The sequence below is a fragment of the Somniosus microcephalus genome, chromosome 4, assembly GCF_052327205.1.
Source record: "Somniosus microcephalus isolate GS21.2 chromosome 4, FLI_Smic_1.0, whole genome shotgun sequence".
NCBI classification, from domain to species: Eukaryota; Metazoa; Chordata; class Chondrichthyes; order Squaliformes; family Somniosidae; genus Somniosus; species Somniosus microcephalus.
In genome coordinates this window covers 102,580,405-102,595,928 of record NC_140990.1, presented here as the reverse complement: position 1 = coordinate 102,595,928, position 15,524 = coordinate 102,580,405, and positions in this window count along the sequence as shown.

The following is a 15,524-nucleotide window of genomic DNA, read 5'->3' as shown; positions in this document are numbered from 1 at the left end:
CTCCTGAAATCTTCTACTGCTGAAATCTTCTACTCCTGAAATCCTCTACTCCTGAAATCTTCTACTCCTGAAATCCTCTACTCCTGGAATCCTCTACTCCTGAAATCTTCTACTCCTGAAATCTTCTACTCCTGAAATCCTCTACTCCTGAAATCTTCTACTCCTGGAATCCTCTACTCCTGACATCCTCTACTCCTGGAATCTTCTACTCCTGAAATCCTCTACTCCTGAAATCTCTACTCCTGAAATCTTCTACTCCTGAAATCCTCTACTCCTGGAATCCTCTACTCCTGAAATCTTCTACTCCTGAAATCTTCTACTCCTGAAATCCTCTACTCCTGAAATCTTCTACTCCTGGAATCCTCTACTCCTGACATCCTCTACTCCTGGAATCTTCTACTCCTGAAATCCTCTACTCCTGAAATCCTCTACTCCTGAAATCTCTACTCCTGAAATCTTCTACTCCTGAAATCCTCTACTCCTGAAATCCTCTACTCCTGAAATCCTCTACTCCTGAAATCCTCTGCTCCTGAAATCTTCTACTCGTGAAATCCTCTACTCCTGAAATCCTCTACTCCTGAAATCTTCTACTCCTGGAATCTTCTACTCCTGAAATCCTCTGCTCCTGAAATCCTCTACTCCTGGAATCCTCTACTCCTGAAATCCTCTACTCCTGAAATCTTCTACTCCTGAAATCCTCTACTCCTGCAATCCTCTACTCCTGGAATCCTCTACTCCTGGAATCTTCTACTCCTGAAATCCTCTACTCCTGAAATCTTCTACTCCTGAAATCCTCTACTCCTGAAATCTCTACTCCTGAAATCTTCTACTCCTGAAATCCTCTACTCCTGAAATCCTCTACTCCTGAAATCTTCTACTCCTGAAATCCTCTACTCCTGAAATCTCTACTCCTGAAATCCTCTACTCCTGAAATCTTCTACTCCTGAAATCTCTACTCCTGAAATCTTCTGCTCCTGAAATCTCTACTCCTGAAATCCTCTACTCCTGGAATCTTCTACTCCTGAAATCCTCTACTCCTGAAAGCCTCTACTCCTGAAATCTTCTGCTCCTGAAATCTTCTACTCCTGAAATCCTCTACTCCTGAAATCCTCTACTCCTGTAATCTCTACTCCTGAAATCTTCTACTCCTGAAATCCTCTACTCCTGAAATCCTCTACTCCTGAAATCTTCTACTCCTGAAATCCTCTACTCCTGAAATCCTCTACTCCTGAAATCCTCTACTCCTGAAATCCTCTACTCCTGAAATCCTCTACTCCTGAAATCTTCTACTCCTGAAATCCTCTACTCCTGAAATCCTCTACTCCTGGAATCCTCTACTCCTGGAATCCTCTGCTCCTGAAATCTTCTGCTCCTGAAATCTTCTACTCCTGAAATCCTCTACTCCTGAAATCCTCTACTCCTGTAATCTTCTACTCCTGAAATCCTCTACTCCTGAAATCCTCTACTCCTGAAATCCTCTTCTCCTGAAATCCTCTACTCCTGAAATCCTCTACTCCTGAAATCCTCTACTCCTGAAATCTTCTACTCCCTGAAATCTTCTACTCCTGAAATCCTCTACACCTGAAATCCTCTACTCCTGGAATCTTCTACTCCTGAAATCTTCTACTCCTGAAATCCTCTACTCCTGAAATCCTCTACTCCTGAAATCTTCTACTCCTGAAATCTTCTACTCCTGAAATCCTCTGCTCCTGAAATCCTCTACTCCTGAAATCCTCTACTCCTGGAATCCTCTAATCCTGAAATCCTCTACTCCTGAAATCCTCTACTCCTGAAATCTTCTACTCCTGAAATCCTCTACTCCTGAAATCCTCTACTCCTGGAACCTTCTACTCCTGAAATCCTCTACTCCTGAAATCCTCTACTCCTGAAATCCTCTGCTCCTGAAATCTTCTACTCCTGAAATCCTCTACTCCTGAAATCTTCTACTCCTGAAATCCTCTACTCCTGAAATCTTCTACTCCTGAAATCCTCTACTCCTGAAATCTTCTACTCCTGAAATCCTCTACTCCTGAAATCTTCTACTCCTGAAATCTTCTACTCCTGAAATCCTCTACTCCTGAAATCCTCTACTCCTGGAATCTTCTACTCCTGAAATCCTCTACTCCTGAAATCCTCTACTCCTGAAATCTTCTACTCCTGAAATCTTCTACTCCTGAAATCTTCTGCTCCTGAAATCTTCTACTCCTGAAATCTTCTACTCCTGAAATCTTCTACTCCTGAAATCCTCTCCTCCTGGAATCTTCTACTCCTGAAATCTTCTACTCCTGAAATCCTCTACTCCTGGAATCTTCTACTCCTGAAATCTTCTACTCCTGAAATCCTCTGCTCCTGAAATCCTCTGCTCCTGAAATCCTCTACTCCTGAAATCTTCTACTCCAGAAATCCTCTACTCCTGAAATCTCTACTCCTGAAATCTTCTACTCCTGAAATCCTCTACTCCTGAAATCCTCGACTCCTGAAATCTTCTACTCCTGAAATCCTCTACTCCTGAAATCCTCTACTCCTGAAATCCTCTACTCCTGAAATCCTCTACTCCTGAAATCCTCTACTCCTGAAATCCTCTACTCCTGAAATCCTCTACTCCTGGAATCCTCTACTCCTGGAATCCTCTACTCCTGAAATCTTCTGCTCCTGAAATCTTCTACTCCTGAAATCCTCTACTCCTGAAATCCTCTACTCCTGAAATCCTCTACTCCTGAAATCCTCTACTCCTGAAATCCTCTACTCCTGAAATCCTCTTCTCCTGAAATCCTCTACTCCTGAAATCCTCTACTCCTGAAATCCTCTACTCCTGAAATCTTCTACTCCCTTAAATCTTCTACTCCTGAAATCCTCTACACCTGAAATCCTCTACTCCTGGAATCTTCTACTCCTGAAATCTTCTACTCCTGAAATCCTCTACTCCTGAAATCCTCTACTCCTGAAATCTTCTACTCCTGAAATCTTCTACTCCTGAAATCCTCTGCTCCTGAAATCCTCTCCTCCTGAAATCCTCTACTCCTGGAATCCTCTAATCCTGAAATCCTCTACTCCTGAAATCCTCTGCTCCTGAAATCTTCTACTCCTGAAATCCTCTACTCCTGAAATCCTCTACTCCTGAAATCCTCTACTCCTGGAACCTTCTACTCCTGAAATCCTCTACTCCTGAAATCCTCTACTCCTGAAATCCTCTGCTCCTGAAATCTTCTACTCCTGAAATCCTCTACTCCTGAAATCTTCTACTCCTGAAATCCTCTACTCCTGAAATCTTCTACTCCTGAAATCCTCTACTCCTGAAATCTTCTACTCCTGAAATCCTCTACTCCTGAAATCTTCTACTCCTGAAATCTTCTACTCCTGAAATCCTCTACTCCTGAAATCCTCTACTCCTGGAATCTTCTACTCCTGAAATCCTCTACTCCTGAAATCCTCTACTCCTGAAATCTTCTACTCCTGAAATCTTCTACTCCTGAAATCTTCTGCTCCTGAAATCTTCTACTCCTGAAATCTTCTACTCCTGAAATCCTCTACTCCTGGAATCTTCTACTCCTGAAATCTTCTACTCCTGAAATCCTCTACTCCTGGAATCTTCTACTCCTGAAATCTTCTACTCCTGAAATCCTCTGCTCCTGAAATCCTCTACTCCTGAAATCCTCTACTCCTGAAATCTTCTACTCCAGAAATCCTCTACTCCTGAAATCTCTACTCCTGAAATCTTCTACTCCTGAAATCCTCTACTCCTGAAATCTTCTACTCCTGAAATCTTCTACTCCTGAAGTCCTCTACTCCTGAAATCTTCTACTCCTGAAATCCTCTACTCCTGAAATCTTCTACTCCTGAAATCTCTACTCCTGAAATCTTCTACTCCTGAAATCTTCTACTCCTGAAATCCTCTGCTCCTGAAATCCTCTGCTCCTGAAATCCTCTTCTCCTGAAATCTTCTACTCCTGAAATCTTCTGCTCCTGAAACTTCTACTCCTGAAATCTTCTGCTCCTGAAATCCTCTACTGCTGAAATCCTCTGCTCCTGAAATCCTCTACTCCTGAAATCTTCTACTCCTGAAATCCTCTGCTCCTGAAATCCTCTACTCCTGAAATCTTCTACTCCTGAAATCCTCTACTCCTGAAATCCTCTACTCCTGAAATCTTCTACTGCTGAAATCCTCTACTCCTGAAATCCTCTGCTCCTGAAATCTTCTACTCCTGAAATCCTCTACTCCTGAAATCCTCTGCTCCTGAAATCTTCTACTCCTGAAATCCTCTACTCCTGAAATCCTCTGCTCCTGAAATCCTCTACTCCTGAAATCCTCTACTCCTGGAATCCTCCACTCCTGAAATCTTCTACTGCTGAAATCTTCTACTCCTGAAATCCTCTACTCCTGAAATCTCTACTCCTGAAATCTTCTACTCCTGAAATCCTCTACTCCTGGAATCCTCTACTCCTGAAATCTTCTACTCCTGAAATCTTCTACTCCTGAAATCCTCTACTCCTGAAATCTTCTACTCCTGGAATCCTCTACTCCTGACATCCTCTACTCCTGGAATCTTCTACTCCTGAAATCCTCTACTCCTGAAATCTCTACTCCTGAAATCTTCTACTCCTGAAATCCTCTACTCCTGGAATCCTCTACTCCTGAAATCTTCTACTCCTGAAATCTTCTACTCCTGAAATCTTCTACTCCTGGAATCCTCTACTCCTGACATCCTCTACTCCTGGAATCTTCTACTCCTGAAATCCTCTACTCCTGAAATCCTCTACTCCTGAAATCTCTACTCCTGAAATCTTCTACTCCTGAAATCCTCTACTCCTGAAATCCTCTACTCCTGAAATCCTCTACTCCTGAAATCCTCTGCTCCTGAAATCTTCTACTCGTGAAATCCTCTACTCCTGAAATCCTCTACTCCTGAAATCTTCTACTCCTGGAATCTTCTACTCCTGAAATCCTCTGCTCCTGAAATCCTCTACTCCTGGAATCCTCTACTCCTGAAATCCTCTACTCCTGAAATCTTCTACTCCTGAAATCCTCTACTCCTGCAATCCTCTACTCCTGGAATCCTCTACTCCTGGAATCTTCTACTCCTGAAATCCTCTACTCCTGAAATCTTCTACTCCTGAAATCCTCTACTCCTGAAATCTCTACTCCTGAAATCTTCTACTCCTGAAATCCTCTACTCCTGAAATCCTCTACTCCTGAAATCTTCTACTCCTGAAATCCTCTACTCCTGAAATCTCTACTCCTGAAATCCTCTACTCCTGAAATCTTCTACTCCTGAAATCTCTACTCCTGAAATCTTCTGCTCCTGAAATCTCTACTCCTGAAATCCTCTACTCCTGGAATCTTCTACTCCTGAAATCCTCTACTCCTGAAAGCCTCTACTCCTGAAATCTTCTGCTCCTGAAATCTTCTACTCCTGAAATCCTCTACTCCTGAAATCCTCTACTCCTGAAATCTCTACTCCTGAAATCCTCTACTGCTGAAATCCTCTACTCCTGAAATCCTCTACTCCTGAAATCTTCTACTCCTGAAATCCTCTACTCCTGAAATCCTCTACTCCTGAAATCTTCTACTCCTGAAATCCTCTACGCCTGAAATCCTCTACTCCTGAAATCTTCTACTCCTGAAATCCTCTACTCCTGAAATCCTCTACTCCTGAAATCCTCTACTCCTGAAATCCTCTACTCCTGAAATCCTCTACTCCTGAAATCTTCTACTCCTGAAATCCTCTACTCCTGAAATCCTCTACTCCTGAAATCCTCTACTCCTGGAATCCTCTACTCCTGGAATCCTCTGCTCCTGAAATCTTCTGCTCCTGAAATCTTCTACTCCTGAAATCCTCTACTCCTGAAATCCTCTACTCCTGAAATCTTCTACTCCTGAAATCCTCTACTCCTGAAATCCTCTACTCCTGAAATCCTCTTCTCCTGAAATCCTCTACTCCTGAAATCCTCTACTCCTGAAATCCTCTACTCCTGAAATCTTCTACTCCCTGAAATCTTCTACTCCTGAAATCCTCTACACCTGAAATCCTCTACTCCTGGAATCTTCTACTCCTGAAATCTTCTACTCCTGAAATCCTCTACTCCTGAAATCCTCTACTCCTGAAATCTTCTACTCCTGAAATCTTCTACTCCTGAAATCCTCTGCTCCTGAAATCCTCTACTCCTGAAATCCTCTACTCCTGGAATCCTCTAATCCTGAAATCCTCTACTCCTGAAATCCTCTACTCCTGAAATCTTCTACTCCTGAAATCCTCTACTCCTGAAATCCTCTACTCCTGGAACCTTCTACTCCTGAAATCCTCTACTCCTGAAATCCTCTACTCCTGAAATCCTCTGCTCCTGAAATCTTCTACTCCTGAAATCCTCTACTCCTGAAATCTTCTACTCCTGAAATCCTCTACTCCTGAAATCTTCTACTCCTGAAATCCTCTACTCCTGAAATCTTCTACTCCTGAAATCCTCTACTCCTGAAATCTTCTACTCCTGAAATCTTCTACTCCTGAAATCCTCTACTCCTGAAATCCTCTACTCCTGGAATCTTCTACTCCTGAAATCCTCTACTCCTGAAATCTTCTACTCCTGAAATCTTCTACTCCTGAAATCTTCTGCTCCTGAAATCTTCTACTCCTGAAATCTTCTACTCCTGAAATCTTCTACTCCTGAAATCCTCTCCTCCTGGAATCTTCTACTCCTGAAATCTTCTACTCCTGAAATCCTCTACTCCTGGAATCTTCTACTCCTGAAATCTTCTACTCCTGAAATCCTCTGCTCCTGAAATCCTCTGCTCCTGAAATCCTCTACTCCTGAAATCTTCTACTCCAGAAATCCTCTACTCCTGAAATCTCTACTCCTGAAATCTTCTACTCCTGAAATCCTCTACTCCTGAAATCCTCGACTCCTGAAATCTTCTACTCCTGAAATCCTCTACTCCTGAAATCCTCTACTCCTGAAATCCTCTACTCCTGAAATCCTCTACTCCTGAAATCTTCTACTCCTGAAATCCTCTACTCCTGAAATCTTCTACTCCTGAAATCCTCTACTCCTGAAATCTTCTACTCCTGAAATCCTCTACTCCTGAAATCCTCTACTCCTGGAATCTTCTACTCCTGAAATCCTCTACTCCTGAAATCCTCTACTCCTGAAATCTTCTACTCCTGAAATCTTCTACTCCTGAAATCTTCTGCTCCTGAAATCTTCTACTCCTGAAATCTTCTACTCCTGAAATCTTCTACTCCTGAAATCCTCTCCTCCTGGAATCTTCTACTCCTGAAATCTTCTACTCCTGAAATCCTCTACTCCTGGAATCTTCTACTCCTGAAATCTTCTACTCCTGAAATCCTCTGCTCCTGAAATCCTCTGCTCCTGAAATCCTCTACTCCTGAAATCTTCTACTCCAGAAATCCTCTACTCCTGAAATCTCTACTCCTGAAATCTTCTACTCCTGAAATCCTCTACTCCTGAAATCCTCGACTCCTGAAATCTTCTACTCCTGAAATCCTCTACTCCTGAAATCCTCTACTCCTGAAATCCTCTACTCCTGAAATCCTCTACTCCTGAAATCCTCTACTCCTGAAATCCTCTACTCCTGAAATCCTCTACTCCTGGAATCCTCTACTCCTGGAATCCTCTACTCCTGAAATCTTCTGCTCCTGAAATCTTCTACTCCTGAAATCCTCTACTCCTGAAATCCTCTACTCCTGAAATCCTCTACTCCTGAAATCCTCTACTCCTGAAATCCTCTTCTCCTGAAATCCTCTACTCCTGAAATCCTCTACTCCTGAAATCCTCTACTCCTGAAATCTTCTACTCCCTTAAATCTTCTACTCCTGAAATCCTCTACACCTGAAATCCTCTACTCCTGGAATCTTCTACTCCTGAAATCTTCTACTCCTGAAATCCTCTACTCCTGAAATCCTCTACTCCTGAAATCTTCTACTCCTGAAATCTTCTACTCCTGAAATCCTCTGCTCCTGAAATCCTCTACTCCTGAAATCCTCTACTCCTGGAATCCTCTAATCCTGAAATCCTCTACTCCTGAAATCCTCTGCTCCTGAAATCTTCTACTCCTGAAATCCTCTACTCCTGAAATCCTCTACTCCTGAAATCCTCTACTCCTGGAACCTTCTACTCCTGAAATCCTCTACTCCTGAAATCCTCTACTCCTGAAATCCTCTGCTCCTGAAATCTTCTACTCCTGAAATCCTCTACTCCTGAAATCTTCTACTCCTGAAATCCTCTACTCCTGAAATCTTCTACTCCTGAAATCCTCTACTCCTGAAATCTTCTACTCCTGAAATCCTCTACTCCTGAAATCTTCTACTCCTGAAATCTTCTACTCCTGAAATCCTCTACTCCTGAAATCCTCTACTCCTGGAATCTTCTACTCCTGAAATCCTCTACTCCTGAAATCCTCTACTCCTGAAATCTTCTACTCCTGAAATCTTCTACTCCTGAAATCTTCTGCTCCTGAAATCTTCTACTCCTGAAATCTTCTACTCCTGAAATCCTCTACTCCTGGAATCTTCTACTCCTGAAATCTTCTACTCCTGAAATCCTCTACTCCTGGAATCTTCTACTCCTGAAATCTTCTACTCCTGAAATCCTCTGCTCCTGAAATCCTCTACTCCTGAAATCCTCTACTCCTGAAATCTTCTACTCCAGAAATCCTCTACTCCTGAAATCTCTACTCCTGAAATCTTCTACTCCTGAAATCCTCTACTCCTGAAATCTTCTACTCCTGAAATCTTCTACTCCTGAAGTCCTCTACTCCTGAAATCTTCTACTCCTGAAATCCTCTACTCCTGAAATCTTCTACTCCTGAAATCTCTACTCCTGAAATCTTCTACTCCTGAAATCTTCTACTCCTGAAATCCTCTGCTCCTGAAATCCTCTGCTCCTGAAATCCTCTTCTCCTGAAATCTTCTACTCCTGAAATCTTCTGCTCCTGAAACTTCTACTCCTGAAATCTTCTGCTCCTGAAATCCTCTACTGCTGAAATCCTCTGCTCCTGAAATCCTCTACTCCTGAAATCTTCTACTCCTGAAATCCTCTGCTCCTGAAATCCTCTACTCCTGAAATCCTCTACTCCTGAAATCCTCTACTCCTGAAATCCTCTGCTCCTGAAATCCTCTACTCCTGAAATCCTCTACTCCTGAAATCCTCTACTCCTGAAATCTTCTACTCCAGAAATCCTCTACTCCTGAAATCTCTACTCCTGAAATCCTCTACTCCTGAAATCCTCGACTCCTGAAATCTTCTACTCCTGAAATCCTCTACTCCTGAAATCCTCTACTCCTGAAATCCTCTACTCCTGAAATCCTCTACTCCTGAAATCCTCTACTCCTGAAATCCTCTACTCCTGAAATCCTCTACTCCTGGAATCCTCTACTCCTGGAATCCTCTACTCCTGAAATCTTCTGCTCCTGAAATCTTCTACTCCTGAAATCCTCTACTCCTGAAATCCTCTACTCCTGAAATCCTCTACTCCTGAAATCCTCTACTCCTGAAATCCTCTTCTCCTGAAATCCTCTACTCCTGAAATCCTCTACTCCTGAAATCCTCTACTCCTGAAATCTTCTACTCCCTTAAATCTTCTACTCCTGAAATCCTCTACACCTGAAATCCTCTACTCCTGGAATCTTCTACTCCTGAAATCTTCTACTCCTGAAATCCTCTACTCCTGAAATCCTCTACTCCTGAAATCTTCTACTCCTGAAATCTTCTACTCCTGAAATCCTCTGCTCCTGAAATCCTCTACTCCTGAAATCCTCTACTCCTGGAATCCTCTAATCCTGAAATCCTCTACTCCTGAAATCCTCTGCTCCTGAAATCTTCTACTCCTGAAATCCTCTACTCCTGAAATCCTCTACTCCTGAAATCCTCTACTCCTGGAACCTTCTACTCCTGAAATCCTCTACTCCTGAAATCCTCTACTCCTGAAATCCTCTGCTCCTGAAATCTTCTACTCCTGAAATCCTCTACTCCTGAAATCTTCTACTCCTGAAATCCTCTACTCCTGAAATCTTCTACTCCTGAAATCCTCTACTCCTGAAATCTTCTACTCCTGAAATCCTCTACTCCTGAAATCTTCTACTCCTGAAATCTTCTACTCCTGAAATCCTCTACTCCTGAAATCCTCTACTCCTGGAATCTTCTACTCCTGAAATCCTCTACTCCTGAAATCCTCTACTCCTGAAATCTTCTACTCCTGAAATCTTCTACTCCTGAAATCTTCTGCTCCTGAAATCTTCTACTCCTGAAATCTTCTACTCCTGAAATCCTCTACTCCTGGAATCTTCTACTCCTGAAATCTTCTACTCCTGAAATCCTCTACTCCTGGAATCTTCTACTCCTGAAATCTTCTACTCCTGAAATCCTCTGCTCCTGAAATCCTCTACTCCTGAAATCCTCTACTCCTGAAATCTTCTACTCCAGAAATCCTCTACTCCTGAAATCTCTACTCCTGAAATCTTCTACTCCTGAAATCCTCTACTCCTGAAATCTTCTACTCCTGAAATCTTCTACTCCTGAAGTCCTCTACTCCTGAAATCTTCTACTCCTGAAATCCTCTACTCCTGAAATCTTCTACTCCTGAAATCTCTACTCCTGAAATCTTCTACTCCTGAAATCTTCTACTCCTGAAATCCTCTGCTCCTGAAATCCTCTGCTCCTGAAATCCTCTTCTCCTGAAATCTTCTACTCCTGAAATCTTCTGCTCCTGAAACTTCTACTCCTGAAATCTTCTGCTCCTGAAATCCTCTACTGCTGAAATCCTCTGCTCCTGAAATCCTCTACTCCTGAAATCTTCTACTCCTGAAATCCTCTGCTCCTGAAATCCTCTACTCCTGAAATCTTCTACTCCTGAAATCCTCTACTCCTGAAATCCTCTACTCCTGAAATCTTCTACTGCTGAAATCCTCTACTCCTGAAATCCTCTGCTCCTGAAATCTTCTACTCCTGAAATCCTCTACTCCTGAAATCCTCTGCTCCTGAAATCCTCTACTCCTGAAATCCTCTACTCCTGGAATCCTCCACTCCTGAAATCTTCTACTGCTGAAATCTTCTACTCCTGAAATCCTCTACTCCTGAAATCTCTACTCCTGAAATCTTCTACTCCTGAAATCCTCTACTCCTGGAATCCTCTACTCCTGAAATCTTCTACTCCTGAAATATTCTACTCCTGAAATCCTCTACTCCTGAAATCTTCTACTCCTGGAATCCTCTACTCCTGACATCCTCTACTCCTGGAATCTTCTACTCCTGAAATCCTCTACTCCTGAAATCTCTACTCCTTAAATCTTCTACTCCTGAAATCCTCTACTCCTGGAATCCTCTACTCCTGAAATCTTCTACTCCTGAAATCTTCTACTCCTGAAATCCTCTACTCCTGAAATCTTCTACTCCTGGAATCCTCTACTCCTGACATCCTCTACTCCTGGAATCTTCTACTCCTGAAATCCTCTACTCCTGAAATCCTCTACTCCTGAAATCTCTACTCCTGAAATCTTCTACTCCTGAAATCCTCTACTCCTGAAATCCTCTACTCCTGAAATCCTCTACTCCTGAAATCCTCTGCTCCTGAAATCTTCTACTCGTGAAATCCTCTACTCCTGAAATCCTCTACTCCTGAAATCTTCTACTCCTGGAATCTTCTACTCCTGAAATCCTCTGCTCCTGAAATCCTCTACTCCTGGAATCCTCTACTCCTGAAATCCTCTACTCCTGAAATCTTCTACTCCTGAAATCCTCTACTCCTGCAATCCTCTACTCCTGGAATCCTCTACTCCTGGAATCTTCTACTCCTGAAATCCTCTACTCCTGAAATCTTCTACTCCTGAAATCCTCTGCTCCTGAAATCTCTACTCCTGAAATCTTCTACTCCTGAAATCCTCTACTCCTGAAATCCTCTACTCCTGAAATCTTCTACTCCTGAAATCCTCTACTCCTGAAATCTCTACTCCTGAAATCCTCTACTCCTGAAATCTTCTACTCCTGAAATCTCTACTCCTGAAATCTTCTGCTCCTGAAATCTCTACTCCTGAAATCCTCTACTCCTGGAATCTTCTACTCCTGAAATCCTCTACTCCTGAAAGCCTCTACTCCTGAAATCTTCTGCTCCTGAAATCTTCTACTCCTGAAATCCTCTACTCCTGAAATCCTCTACTCCTGAAATCTCTACTCCTGAAATCCTCTACTGCTGAAATCCTCTACTCCTGAAATCCTCTACTCCTGAAATCTTCTACTCCTGAAATCCTCTACTCCTGAAATCCTCTACTCCTGAAATCTTCTACTCCTGAAATCCTCTACTCCTGAAATCCTCTACTCCTGAAATCTTCTACTCCTGAAATCCTCTACTCCTGAAATCCTCTACTCCTGAAATCCTCTACTCCTGAAATCCTCTACTCCTGAAATCCTCTACTCCTGAAATCTTCTACTCCTGAAATCCTCTACTCCTGAAATCCTCTACTCCTGAAATCCTCTACTCCTGGAATCCTCTACTCCTGGAATCCTCTGCTCCTGAAATCTTCTGCTCCTGAAATCTTCTACTCCTGAAATCCTCTACTCCTGAAATCCTCTACTCCTGAAATCTTCTACTCCTGAAATCCTCTACTCCTGAAATCCTCTACTCCTGAAATCCTCTTCTCCTGAAATCCTCTACTCCTGAAATCCTCTACTCCTGAAATCCTCTACTCCTGAAATCTTCTACTCCCTGAAATCTTCTACTCCTGAAATCCTCTACACCTGAAATCCTCTACTCCTGGAATCTTCTACTCCTGAAATCTTCTACTCCTGAAATCCTCTACTCCTGAAATCCTCTACTCCTGAAATCTTCTACTCCTGAAATCTTCTACTCCTGAAATCCTCTGCTCCTGAAATCCTCTACTCCTGAAATCCTCTACTCCTGGAATCCTCTAATCCTGAAATCCTCTACTCCTGAAATCCTCTACTCCTGAAATCTTCTACTCCTGAAATCCTCTACTCCTGAAATCCTCTACTCCTGGAACCTTCTACTCCTGAAATCCTCTACTCCTGAAATCCTCTACTCCTGAAATCCTCTGCTCCTGAAATCTTCTACTCCTGAAATCCTCTACTCCTGAAATCTTCTACTCCTGAAATCCTCTACTCCTGAAATCTTCTACTCCTGAAATCCTCTACTCCTGAAATCTTCTACTCCTGAAATCCTCTACTCCTGAAATCTTCTACTCCTGAAATCTTCTACTCCTGAAATCCTCTACTCCTGAAATCCTCTACTCCTGGAATCTTCTACTCCTGAAATCCTCTACTCCTGAAATCCTCTACTCCTGAAATCTTCTACTCCTGAAATCTTCTACTCCTGAAATCTTCTGCTCCTGAAATCTTCTACTCCTGAAATCTTCTACTCCTGAAATCTTCTACTCCTGAAATCCTCTCCTCCTGGAATCTTCTACTCCTGAAATCTTCTACTCCTGAAATCCTCTACTCCTGGAATCTTCTACTCCTGAAATCTTCTACTCCTGAAATCCTCTGCTCCTGAAATCCTCTGCTCCTGAAATCCTCTACTCCTGAAATCTTCTACTCCAGAAATCCTCTACTCCTGAAATCTCTACTCCTGAAATCTTCTACTCCTGAAATCCTCTACTCCTGAAATCCTCGACTCCTGAAATCCTCTACTCCTGAAATCCTCTACTCCTGAAATCCTCTACTCCTGAAATCCTCTACTCCTGAAATCCTCTACTCCTGAAATCCTCTACTCCTGAAATCCTCTACTCCTGGAATCCTCTACTCCTGGAATCCTCTACTCCTGAAATCTTCTGCTCCTGAAATCTTCTACTCCTGAAATCCTCTACTCCTGAAATCCTCTACTCCTGAAATCCTCTACTCCTGAAATCCTCTACTCCTGAAATCCTCTTCTCCTGAAATCCTCTACTCCTGAAATCCTCTACTCCTGAAATCCTCTACTCCTGAAATCTTCTACTCCCTTAAATCTTCTACTCCTGAAATCCTCTACACCTGAAATCCTCTACTCCTGGAATCTTCTACTCCTGAAATCTTCTACTCCTGAAATCCTCTACTCCTGAAATCCTCTACTCCTGAAATCTTCTACTCCTGAAATCTTCTACTCCTGAAATCCTCTGCTCCTGAAATCCTCTACTCCTGAAATCCTCTACTCCTGGAATCCTCTAATCCTGAAATCCTCTACTCCTGAAATCCTCTGCTCCTGAAATCTTCTACTCCTGAAATCCTCTACTCCTGAAATCCTCTACTCCTGAAATCCTCTACTCCTGGAACCTTCTACTCCTGAAATCCTCTACTCCTGAAATCCTCTACTCCTGAAATCCTCTGCTCCTGAAATCTTCTACTCCTGAAATCCTCTACTCCTGAAATCTTCTACTCCTGAAATCCTCTACTCCTGAAATCTTCTACTCCTGAAATCCTCTACTCCTGAAATCTTCTACTCCTGAAATCCTCTACTCCTGAAATCTTCTACTCCTGAAATCTTCTACTCCTGAAATCCTCTACTCCTGAAATCCTCTACTCCTGGAATCTTCTACTCCTGAAATCCTCTACTCCTGAAATCCTCTACTCCTGAAATCTTCTACTCCTGAAATCTTCTACTCCTGAAATCTTCTGCTCCTGAAATCTTCTACTCCTGAAATCTTCTACTCCTGAAATCCTCTACTCCTGGAATCTTCTACTCCTGAAATCTTCTACTCCTGAAATCCTCTACTCCTGGAATCTTCTACTCCTGAAATCTTCTACTCCTGAAATCCTCTGCTCCTGAAATCCTCTACTCCTGAAATCCTCTACTCCTGAAATCTTCTACTCCAGAAATCCTCTACTCCTGAAATCTCTACTCCTGAAATCTTCTACTCCTGAAATCCTCTACTCCTGAAATCTTCTACTCCTGAAATCTTCTACTCCTGAAGTCCTCTACTCCTGAAATCTTCTACTCCTGAAATCCTCTACTCCTGAAATCTTCTACTCCTGAAATCTCTACTCCTGAAATCTTCTACTCCTGAAATCTTCTACTCCTGAAATCCTCTGCTCCTGAAATCCTCTGCTCCTGAAATCCTCTTCTCCTGAAATCTTCTACTCCTGAAATCTTCTGCTCCTGAAACTTCTACTCCTGAAATCTTCTGCTCCTGAAATCCTCTACTGCTGAAATCCTCTGCTCCTGAAATCCTCTACTCCTGAAATCTTCTACTCCTGAAATCCTCTGCTCCTGAAATCCTCTACTCCTGAAATCTTCTACTCCTGAAATCCTCTACTCCTGAAATCCTCTACTCCTGAAATCTTCTACTGCTGAAATCCTCTACTCCTGAAATCCTCTGCTCCTGAAATCTTCTACTCCTGAAATCCTCTACTCCTGAAATCCTCTGCTCCTGAAATCTTCTACTCCTGAAATCCTCTACTCCTGAAATCCTCTGCTCCTGAAATCCTCTACTCCTGAAATCCTCTACTCCTGGAATCCTCCACTCCTGAAATCTTCTACTGCTGAAATCTTCTACTCCTGAAATCCTCTACTCCTGAAATCTCTACTCCTG